This window comes from Lampetra fluviatilis, chromosome 15 (assembly GCF_964198595.1).
Source record: "Lampetra fluviatilis chromosome 15, kcLamFluv1.1, whole genome shotgun sequence".
In the NCBI taxonomy this organism is placed as follows: Eukaryota; Metazoa; Chordata; class Hyperoartia; order Petromyzontiformes; family Petromyzontidae; genus Lampetra; species Lampetra fluviatilis.
This window is the reverse complement of record NC_136289.1, coordinates 14,197,462-14,209,094: the sequence shown is the minus strand read 5'-3', so window position 1 is coordinate 14,209,094 and position 11,633 is coordinate 14,197,462.

Genomic DNA, 11,633 nt, shown 5'->3' with positions numbered 1-11,633 from the left:
CCACGCACACTTGGGCACGCACAGCTGAGCGCGCACAACCCTTGGCTGAGCACACCTGGGCACGCACACCACCGTGAGATACGCAAGGTGAGTTCGCTCCCTGATACCCCGTGAGCTGAACGAGCGAGCGAGAGAGAGCGAGAGAGCGACACCGCTCACGCACGCCCCTGAGCAGTGCCGCGACTCACGATCGGCACTCGGCGCTATTTTTAGAAGTCGCCCCCCACTCGGAGCTCTCCCCAGCGTTGGCTCAGAACGTGGAATGCGATGGAGACATCGCTCGACGCCGCGACTGGCAACGACTCCTCGGCCGCAGCGAGAGTCGTTGCGAGAAGTCGTCTCCCGGGGTGGTCGGGAACTCACGGAGGCCGAAGGTGGCGCCGATTCATCGGGGTCAAACTCAACAGGGCCCTCACTTGTTGGTAGTTGATCATATCGTGTACGCAACAACATGAATAAGCCCACAAAATACGACAATATCTGTCTCTTTACACCATTTAAATATGTATACTTCATGGGACGTCCTTTGCCAGTACCAAAATATGAGAAGAGTTTTTCCTGTGCGTTTTGCTGCTTGTCTTTGCTTGTCTTTGAGCTGTTCGCCTTTTGGCGTCCTCTGGTCGAACACCATTTGAGACGAGGCTCAAAAGAAAGCCGTCTCTGGTGTAGATCAATCAGTTTAAAAGACAATGCATATATTATAAGTGTGTTTTTTGTTTGCATTTTGACCACAAGTATTGTGGTTAATGCAGACATGATTCCTTGTAAAAGGTTTCAGTTTGTATTTTAACATCTTAACACCTGTTTTGTTGCCAGAAAAAGGGGAAAACCTGTTCTTATATATACTTGTTTTTACACATCCCATCAACCAGCCACACGGTTTTACTTTCGGGAGTGCAACACTTCTTGCAGCAGTGGTTTCAACACGAGCTTAAACCCCTTGACCGGTTTCGACGTTTCAGTGGCTCATCAGCAGAGCCAGAGGCCTGCTTCAACCCAATGCTGGTGACCTGCCAGATGTTAGAAGGCATCAAGAACCATCCCTCCCTGGTCGACATGGAACGACGCAGAACTCTGAAGTACACAACATGAACTCAACCACGCGAATGATGGAAGGCGGTGGACACGTGGAGGCGTATACGTGTGTGTTTGCGGGGAGCGGTGGCCCAATGGTTAGCGCAATGCGCTACGAACCTCACCCGAGTTCGACACACCGCTCACGACCGATAACGGTGGCGAATATTTGAATCGGTCCTGTGCCTCCCCTAGGTCGAATCAGCCTCAAATGAAACAAAGGCGGCCGGGCGTGGTTCTGGCCAAGACCACCTCCCACCCTCTCGTGCGCCGTGCGTGCGTGTGCAATAGGTACTCGTGAACAGCACTTGACTCAACGGTCTGCGAGGCTACACGTTGCATCTCATTCTTTGCGTCCATGTATAGTGTGTGACCAAGCGCGATGTCCCTGGGATGAACGAGTTGGTGGGTGAGTTGGTGAGCGGGCGAGAGGGTGAGTGAGTGGTCGAGTGAGCGAGTTGATTTGGACGATTGAGCGAGCGATTTGGGCAAATACGCGATTGGTGAACGGGTGAGTACGTGAGTGATCGTGAACGAGCGAGTGTTGGAGTGCGTGCATGAGCCAGTGCGTTCGGAGCAAGCGAATGTGGCACACGGAGACAACTCCACGTTCTAGTGCCCGCATCGCGCGCGCTGCTCACCTGCGCGAGGTCTCCGCCCACGCTCGCGTGGAGCATCATCTTGGCAGTGGGGCTCTTCAGTTCTTCGAAGACGGGCGCGTCATCCGGACACCCGCCGGGCAGTCCCGCCAGGCCGGCCAGGTCATCTGGCAGGACCTTGACGGGCTGCAGTTGCGCCAAGATCGGTTCGGGTCCCGTCAGAACCATCCCGGACCCGTCCATGGATCCCCTCTCCTCCTTCCTCCACCCGTGCGCCTTGTGTGACGCGCGTTCTCCCCTTCTCCCCTTCTCACTCGTAACTTCACGATCTGACGTTTAGAATGCTTCGCAGCATGTGGTTGAAGTTTATTGCGGTCAGAGCGCTGATTTAAAAGTGTGTTCAAGTTATGCAACACGCAATTATTACGCACACACACAAACACACTCGAGTGCATACGCATCCACAGGGCACACGTGTACTCAACTACACGTGTGTACACACACACACGTGTACTCGCACCGACTGCTCGCTTTGCACGCTCACACTCACACGTGCGCGCATCGGTGATGTGAGACTGAGTTCCTCTGCCTGCCTTCTCTGCCCCCCGCCCCCCACACACCCCCCCCTCCTACCCCGCAGTCGGAGAAACTTTTCTCCAATGAGCTGCGGCCGGAAGCGGTGATGCACCCTGTGGGGGTGGGTGGTGGGGGGTGGAATTCACCTGCACCGATGGCCCGCGCTGCAGACTTACCTGTGCGCGTGTTGTTTTTTTTGCAAAGTGGAGAGCGGTGGCGCAGTGGTTAACGCACTTCGCTACGAACCCGGCGACCCCAGTTCGATTCCCGCTCAGGACCCAATATAAGTGACAACTATCTGCACCAGTCCTGGGCCTCCCCTAGGTCGGCTCTGCCGTATAAACTGAGCAACTGGTGCGGTGTGTAGAACATCACGACTGGGGAGACGAAGGCCGTGGGGCGTGGTCGTGTGCCGTGCCGGCCATCATAGCTGCTCGATAACAGCACTTGCTCCGACTGTGTCCTGGAGGCTACACGGGGGATCTTTGTATCTGTGTGTACGTGCATTATTATCAGGCCCACGTTGTCACCAAGTGCAGTCTACAATTCTTCTTTTTATTTACGCGCTATATAAAGAAGGGTCATTGCCCGAAACGACACCTATTATACAACTTTCCGTTTACGGTCACGCAGTGTTATTGACGAACGTGCCGAGTGTCTGTCCCCAGCTGTCCGCTATAGCGCTGCGCAGTGACCTCGCCTTCAAGAGGGACAGCTGCAGCTGCTGCTGCTGCTAATGCCGTCGTCTTGAGTCCACCTTGCAGGGCACCTCTTCCTTGGCCATTACTACTCACGTCGGCTGCTTGGCAGCGACGTCACCGACACTGTTTTCCTCCCTGCGGTGTCAGCTTCTATCCCACTTGTGCGGAGGAGGAGGAGCGGCGGCGTAGTGGTTAGCGCGCTGCGCGATGAACCCCGTGACCCCGACTTAGATGTCCACGGGGTAGCATCAGGGGGCAGTGATTTCAGACCCAAGTCGTTTCAGACTCTGGCTCCTCCTCCTTGTCCTCCAACCCGCACTGACCAGCGCGGTGAAGTATGGCCACAAAGCTCACGTGGCGTGGAGAGGCCTTCGTCTATTGGTGGATTTAGAACAGACGGAGTGTATTAATTGATGTTACTTATCTCCCTCCGATCCATAACTTAGGAGCTGCCCACAGTGGTGCCATGGTGAGCACACTGAACTTACGATCCCACGTGGCATCGGTTCTATTCGATCTCCCGCCGCGGCAGCTGAAACAACGAGGCGAGTTTCTCAAATTCCTCGTCACGTTTCCCTCTGTCCACGCACCACGACGACCACCACCACCACCACAATCAGTGGGTCGGCAGGTCGCGCGTAGTGGGGGGAAGTGTGGGTAGGCCCACCTCTTGCAACACGTCCGGCCAACGTGGAAAGAGTAGACAACAATAACAACAACAATAACAACAACAACAGAACCCCTGTGGAATTTTGCTCCAGCAGAGGCCTTTTCTGAGAGCAGTGGCGTGGGTGGGCACTTGCAGGGCTTCGCCTTCACAATCACCACAACCTCCCGAATAAACAAAACGAGGACACATTGTAATCCCTGCAAATAATAATCACAATGCCTCTTCTTCTCCCCGAATACCATGAGATGTGTACGGTTTTTCACTATTTAAGTTTTCGTTCCGTGTCCCGGCCCTGCGAGTGTGTGTCGGCTCGCGGCAGGGTTCCCCGTTGCGTGACGAGGCGGACCGGGGGGCGGTGTTTGTAAGCGCCGCGTTGCCGTGGCTGTGTGCGGCAGAGAGATAGTGCGTGGACGGTCTCTTTGGTTGTGGGGAGCGGTGGCGGAGCGGTTGGCTGAGTTCACATTGCGCTACCGACACTCGGCTGGCCGAGTTCGATCCCCGCTCACGACCATTAACAGCGACAATTTGAACCGATGCTGGACATGCCCCTAGCTCGACTCAGCCTCAAACGGGTTACCTGGAACGGTGTGTAAACATTATGACTGGGGAGACAAAGGCGGCCGGGTATGGGGCTGGCCACTCAATCTCTAGTGTGCCATGCCGGCGTTCATATGTGATCGATAACAGCACTATCCGAGAAGGGATCTTTGTCTTGTGTATAGGTGCCCGCAAACAGCACTTGCCCGAGACAGTCCATTAAAGGCTATACGGGCGTTCTTTGACTTTTGTGTGAAAGTATGACCCCGAGATATCCTAACCTTGTATTTACTCTGCTCGCAGATTTACGACCCTGCTGTGTGTGCGTGTGTGGTGCGACGCTTTCCTGCAGCACGAGACGTTATTGCCTTCCGAGAGCAAAGGGCGACCAAGCGCTCGTTTGGCCACTTCATTCCTCCACCCCCCAGCACCACCACCACGACCCACCAGCCCCACTCGCCTCCACATCCCCCCAGCACCACCACCACCACCACGACCCACCAGCCCCACTCCCCTCCACATCCCCCCAGCACCACCACCACCACCACGACCCACCAGCCCCACTCGCCTCCACATCCCCCCAGCACCACCACGACCCACCAGCCCCACTCGCCTCCACATCCCCCCAGCACCACCACCACCACGACCCACCAGCCCCACTCGCCTCCACATCCCCCCAGCACCACCACCACCACGACCCACCAGCCCCACTCCCCTCCACATCGCCCCAGGGCTTGGCTGTAAATGGTCTTCGCGTCAAAAAAAAACTGCCCCGTTGCGAATTCTTCACCGCGGCGTCGAACTTTAAAGCGCTCCGTGCGAGGAGGGGGTGGGGGGATCACCTGGAGGAGGGGGGGGGGGTCACCTGGAGGATGGGGGGGGGGCGTGCGGGATGGTGATGGGGGGGGGATCACCTGGAGGGGGGGGGGTCATGCGGAGTGGTGATGGGGGGGGATCACCTGGAGGGGGGGTGTGCGGGGTGGTGATGGGGGGGGGGAGTCTATTGGAGGAGGGGAGGGAGTTTCTTGGAGAAGGGGGGGGGGGCTTGCGGGGTGGTGATGGGGGGGTCAGCTGGAGGAGGGGGGGGGCGTGCGAGGTGGTGATGGGGGGTCACCATGAGGAGGGGGGGGGCGTGCGGGGTGGTGATGGGGGGGGGTGTCACCTGGAGGAGGGGGGGGCGTGCGATCGCTTATTTATTTATTTATCCAGGAGAGCCGCGCTGAGTCGTGGGACTTTTTTTTCAGGACGCCTCTCCCACTTCTGCTTTGGTTTGTTTATTTATTTGAAGATGTTTTCAGCTTGTTCAGAATGTTAAGCCACTCCCCGCGAGCCTTCGACACTTCACGTGGCCTACAAAGTGCACCTAGCCTGGCACAAGCGCCGTGCTCATGTCACCGCCACTTCGTGATGAACGTCGATTGTTGTTGTTGTTATGCATACGTGCTCGTGTAAGTGCATGTCTGCATGTGTACGTGTGTAGCTGCACGTGTGCACGTGTGTAGCTGCACGTGTGCACGTGTGTAGGTGTACGTGTGTACGTGTGTAGGTACACGTGCGGGCACGCGGACCGTCGCGATGATATCACCACGGGTCGCTCCATTCTGACGCCTCCGTGCCTGACACCCGATACGAAGAGGGCACAGCGGGGAATGGGTGGGGGGGTACGGGGGTGTGATGACGAAGGCGCAGTCGATGAGGTAGTGATGATGGTAAGAACGAGATGCGAACCATCAAATAACCCCCCTCCTCCCGCACCCCCCCCCCCACAGAGGTTATATTTTAAAACATCGTAAAGGAGCCTCTGCACATCAGATGATCGGATTCCCACCGTCGCGTTCTCGGTGCGCGCGGGAAGAGCGCTTGGCAGGCAGACACGATGCTCGGTTTACGCATTAATAAGACAATCATCGATCTGCGGCGGCAAAACAAACACGCGCACAAGTGGACAAAAATAAAACGCTCGGAACCGGAACCCTGAGCGCGGACCTCCCCAAGTGTTTGCGAGTTGTGCCGCGCGCGTGGTTTGCCCCCGGAATGATTGTCCGACGGTTTCGCTGCCCACCTGTTGGTGAAATGAAGTATCTCCCAGCAGCACGTTAGAGCGAAACGTCGGACATCGTGGCCAAAGACACGTGGGCAAAACGCGATAACAACACGGCCTGGAGCTACACAGCACAGCCGCGAGAAACAATGCAAACGAGACGATCTTTTAAACAAACGGGACAGCAAAACAAGTATCGATTCTTGTTTGTTATCGCAGCGTTAATCGCTACAGTGAATCGAATCGCCGAGGGTTTGAAGACGTGCGGGGGTGGTGGGGGTCGTGGGGATGGTGGGGAGCGGTGGCAGAGTGGTTAGCGCGCTGCACTACGAAATTCGACGAATCAAAGTTCGATATCTGATCCAGATCCAGCTTGCTATGTGTACCTAGTGTTGCGTGCAATCACCAGCTCTGGGGAGACAAAGGTGGCCGGGCGTGGTGCTGGCCACCCACCGGCTCGCTAGAAGCACTTGCCCCAAGCGTCCGTTAAGGGTTACAGAGGGGGGGTATTTACCTTCAGGTGGTGGTGGCGGTGCTCAATCGTCACAGCCCTAATCAATAAAAAATAATAGTGGTGGTGGTGGCCACGGTAGTTACGATGATGACGATGGTGGTGGTGGCCACGGTGGTGATGATGAAGGTGATGATGGTAGTGGCCACGGATGGTGGCGGTGGTGATGGTGGTGGTGGCCACGGTGGTGATGGTGATGATGACGATGGTGGCGCTTCGTTGTGACTTTAATTTAAGGTTACGGGGCGCGCGGCCAAACTCTTGCCCCCATTTTTAAACCGACGACCTTTTGCTGGGCCATCCATCACGTGGCCGCGATTCTGTCATCTCTGCCCCCGTTCCCCCCCCCCCCCACTGCCGGCCCCAGGGCTCATAACTGCAGATCAGATGAATTCCCGAGTCACTCACTCACCCGGCCAGCTCTGTCTTTCAAAGGAACCGCAGTCTAATCAGGTTCGTGACAGCTCCATGTCAGACCAAATTACATCAACCACCGAGCAGCGCTCAACTGATCGTCACCGCGTGTTATTCGTCGCACCGGGGCAACTGGTTTATTATTATTTATTTATATGTGTGGTGGTGGTTTTTTTACAGTTTACTTGTGAAACGACAATCAGACTCGTGTTTTGTTTGCATGCGAGCAGCGCGATTTGAGTGGAGAGAGGCGGGAGAGTGCGTGGAGGGGAGCAGAGTGATTTTAGAGGGGAGAGGTAGGAGAGTGCGTGGAGGGGAGTAGAGTGAGATGAGAAGGGAGAGGTAGGAGAGTGCGTGGAGGGGAGTGAGATGAGAGGGGAGAGGTAGGAGAGTGCGTGGAGGGGAGTAGAGTGAGATGAGAGGGGAGAGGTAGGAGAGTGCGTGGAGGGGAGTAGAGTGAGATGAGAAGGGAGAGGTAGGAGAGTGCGTGGAGGGGAGTGAGATGAGAGGGGAGAGGTAGGAGAGTGCGTGGAGGGGAGTAGAGTGAGATGAGAGGGGAGAGGTAGGAGAGTGCGTGGAGGGGAGTAGAGTGAGATGAGAAGGGAGAGGCAGGAGAGTGCGTGGAGGGGAGTAGAGTGAGATGAGAGGGGAGAGGTAGGAGAGTACGTGGAGGGGAGTAGAGTGATTTTAGAGGGGAGAGATAGGAGGAGAGTGTGCGGAGAGGTAAGTTTTGACACCACAGCGAAGTGAGTGTTGTACGACGATCCATCAGTCGCGTGACTCCACGTGGCACGGCAACAGCGTCCCTAGTGGCTACATTACAACCGCTACATTGACACAGTGACACAGGTTTACAGAGACAAAGATCCCCCGTATAGCCTTTTAACAGACTGTTGGGGCAAGTGCTGTTCGCGAGCACTTATGAAGGCCGGCACAGCCTTTCTCTCTCTGGTGACGATGTTTACATACGGCATCAGCTACTCATTTGAGGCTGAGTCGACCGAAGGGAGGCCCAGTACCGGTTCGGCACTGGTGTTGGCCGTGGTGACCGCTACAATACTGCTCCCCCACCACTCCACTACCACTCCCCCACCGCTCTCCCACCACTCCCCCACCGCTCTCCCACTGCATAGACCTACATTGACCAACGTGTAGTGTGATGAGAGAGGAGAGGTAGGAGAGTGCGTGGAGGGGAGTAGAGTGAGATGAGAGGTAGGAGAGTGAGTGGAGGGGAGTAGAGTGAGATGAGAGGGGAGAGGTAGGAGAGTGCGTGGAGGAGAGTAGAGTGAGATGAGAGGTAGGAGAGTGCGTGGAGGGGAGTAGAGTGAGGTGAGAGGGGAGAGGTAGGAGAGTGCGTGGAGGGGAGTGGAGTGAGATGAGAGGGGAGAGGTAGGAGAGTGCGTGGAGGGGAGTGGAGTGAGATGAGAGGGGAGAGGTAGGAGAGTGCGTGGAGGGGAGTGGAGTGAGATGAGAGGGGAGAGGTAGGAGAGTGCGTGGAGGAGAGTAGAGTGAGATGAGAGAGGAGAGTTAGACAGGGAGGGAGGATCTTGAAGACTGAGTGCGATGTTGAAGTTGGGATCGAACTTGGATCCGTGGTGGAGGGGACCGGAGTGGGGGAGGCCGGGGGGGGGGGTGGTCGGGGGCGGGTACGGGCAGAGCCGTCTCTCGGGTAACGGCGAATCTGGGCGACCGCCCCGGGCCCCGCGCTTTGAGGGGTCCCGCGCTTCGACGTCACGGTGGTGTCGGATGTAACCCTTCCCGTTTCGTTTGAAGGCGTCAGGGGTCTCGCGCCGTGGGGATTTACCCTCTGGGCCCCCCCCCACCTCCACCGCCCCTATGGGCGTCCCTGGGATGCGGGGGCTGAGCAGAGGTCTGGCGGGGCCGGCGGCATTTGGATCGCAGACGTCGGCGCGGCTGCGCGGTGATCCGTTTGGTGGAATAAGGAAGCTGCTGCCGCGTCCTCGGCTCGAGTGTCAGGAGCCCGAGACAGCGCGGGCGGTGGTGGTGGTGGTGGTGGCGAGAATCCGCGCCGAGCGAGCAGGTCTCGGGGCTGCGACCTCCAGCGTCACCCCCGGCACGTCCCCACGCACGAGGCTTGACAGCGAACACTCGGACACCGCCATGGGATGATGGGTGGGTGGGTGGGTAGGGGGGGTGGGGGTAGGTGAGTTGGTGGATGGGTGGCTGGGTAGGTGGGTAGGTGAGTGGGTGGATGGGTGGCTGGGTAGGTGAGTGGGTGGATGGGTGGCTGGGTAGGTGGGTGAATTGGCAGATGGATGGGTGGATCATTCAGTGGGTGAATCGGTGGGTAGATGGGAACGTGGGTGGTTATCTGCGTGGCTGTGTGGATGGATATGTGGGGGTGGGTCGGTGTTTATTCGACTGAGTGTGGCTGCACTACGCCTGTGGCTGTGTGCGCCTGTGGTGGGGCGGGTGGCGCTCGATGAGTGTCCTCATCATCACCACCATCATCATAACCACCACCATCATTATCACCACCAGCATCACAACCATCATCATTTACCACCATCATCATAACCACCACCATCATCATCACCACCATCATCATAACCATCATCATCACCACCACCATCATCACCACCATCATCAACACAACCATCATCACCACCATCATCATCATCATCATCACCACCACCACCACCATTATCATCATCACCACCATCGCCATCACCGTCGTCGTTATAGATCAAGCGAAATCCACATCCCAGATGCTGCTGCTGCACAACCTCCCAAACAACTTCGGGCAGATTGCCTGCAGCGTGTCGCCTAATCGCGCCTTCATCACGGATATACCCCGCGTTCAAAGTGTGGAACCATGAAATTTAAGTTAACATCATTGTATTAATAACAAATACCAACAATATCACGATGCAGGTTCAGATGTCACGGATGACCTGTGCCCCTAGACCTTCACCAAAGACAAAGATACAAAATCCCCCCGTATAGTCTCAACACACTTTGGGGCAAGTGTTGTTCGCGTTATAAAGGCCGGCACGGCACACGAGGGGGTGGATGGACCTCATTTGTCGCTCAAGTGGCGACGTTGACGCACCGCGCCACCGCTCCCTCCCCCACTGCTCACGCAACAATATTGGCGCGTCCAATGTCGCCATGCCGAGCTGTTTCCCGCGCTCGCTATTATTAACATCCATTCAGCGTCCGCGCTTTCATCTCGCCCAGCCATTGTCTCCCCCCTCCTCAATTCATCCGCCACCCTAATCCCGGACGCTTATGAATCCACATCGCATTGTCTCAATGCATGGGAATCTCCGTCTCTTCTCTCTCGCTCGGATTCTTCAACAAGAATACAGACGATCTCCCCTCTCATTCTCTACCTCGTTGCTATTCTCGCAGCTTTGTTGTTCTCTCTCCCACCCCCACCCCGCCCCTCCTCGTGTCACCGCTTCGCTCCATCTCCCACCAGACTCGTCCCCTCGCTGTAAGCTCACACCGGACTATCACGCCTCGCGGAGGTAACCCAACCTCCGTTGCCGCGGTAACGGAGGTAACGGAGGTAACGTTGTTGCAACCTGCGGAGCAAAGGGCGCTGCGGGAGCCGCCTCCTTATCGCCTGTGTAGGTGTGTGTGTGTGAGTGTGCGGATGTAGGTGTGTGTAGGTGTGTGTGTGTGAGTGTGCGGGTGTAGGTGTGTGTAGGTGTGTGTGAGTGTGCGGGTGTGAGTGTGTGTAGGTGAGTGTGTGTAGGTGTGTGTGTGGGTGAGCGTGCGGGTGTGAGTGTGTGTAAGGGTGGGTGTCTGCGTGTGTAGGTGTGTGTGTGTGGGTGAGCGTGCGGGTGTGAGTGTGTAGTAGGTGTGTGTGTCTGCGTGTGGAGGTGTGTGTGTGTGTCTGCGTGTGCAGGTGTGAGTGTGTGAGTGTGTGTGGGTGTAGTGGAGCAGTTAGCGCACTGCGCTACGAACCAGGCGACCCGAGTTCGATCCCCACTCACGGCCAACACGAGTGATGATTATCTGAACCGGCCTTGGGTCTCCCCCAGGTCGACTCAGCTGCAAATGAGTACTTGCGGTGCGGGGTGTGATCATCGCCACTAGGGAGACAAAGGCGGCCGGGTGTGGCATTGCCCACCCCCACCCCCTCGTGCGTCGTACCGGCCTTCGGAGACTCACAGGAATTGCCCTAACAGTCTGTTAGAGGCTACACGGGGGATCTTTGTCTGTGTGGGTGTGCTTGTGGATGAGTGGTCAGTGGTCAGTACCGAGTTGTCGCAGCTGCTCCATGAATCCCGAGTACAACCCGAGTTCGATTGCAGGGCACGGCTGACATCAGTGGCGAGTGATATCCGACACAAATTATTTGGTGCTGCTGCCTTGCGAGTGGTGCACATCGTCAACAACAACAACAACAACTCAACACACTCGTCAACAACACTCCCTTACCACACGTGAGATGTATGAGGGCCTATTGCCCGAAACGTCTCCGATCATTAATATTTTTAAATCGTTTAAGGCAGTGTTGTGTTATTCGATATCTGAA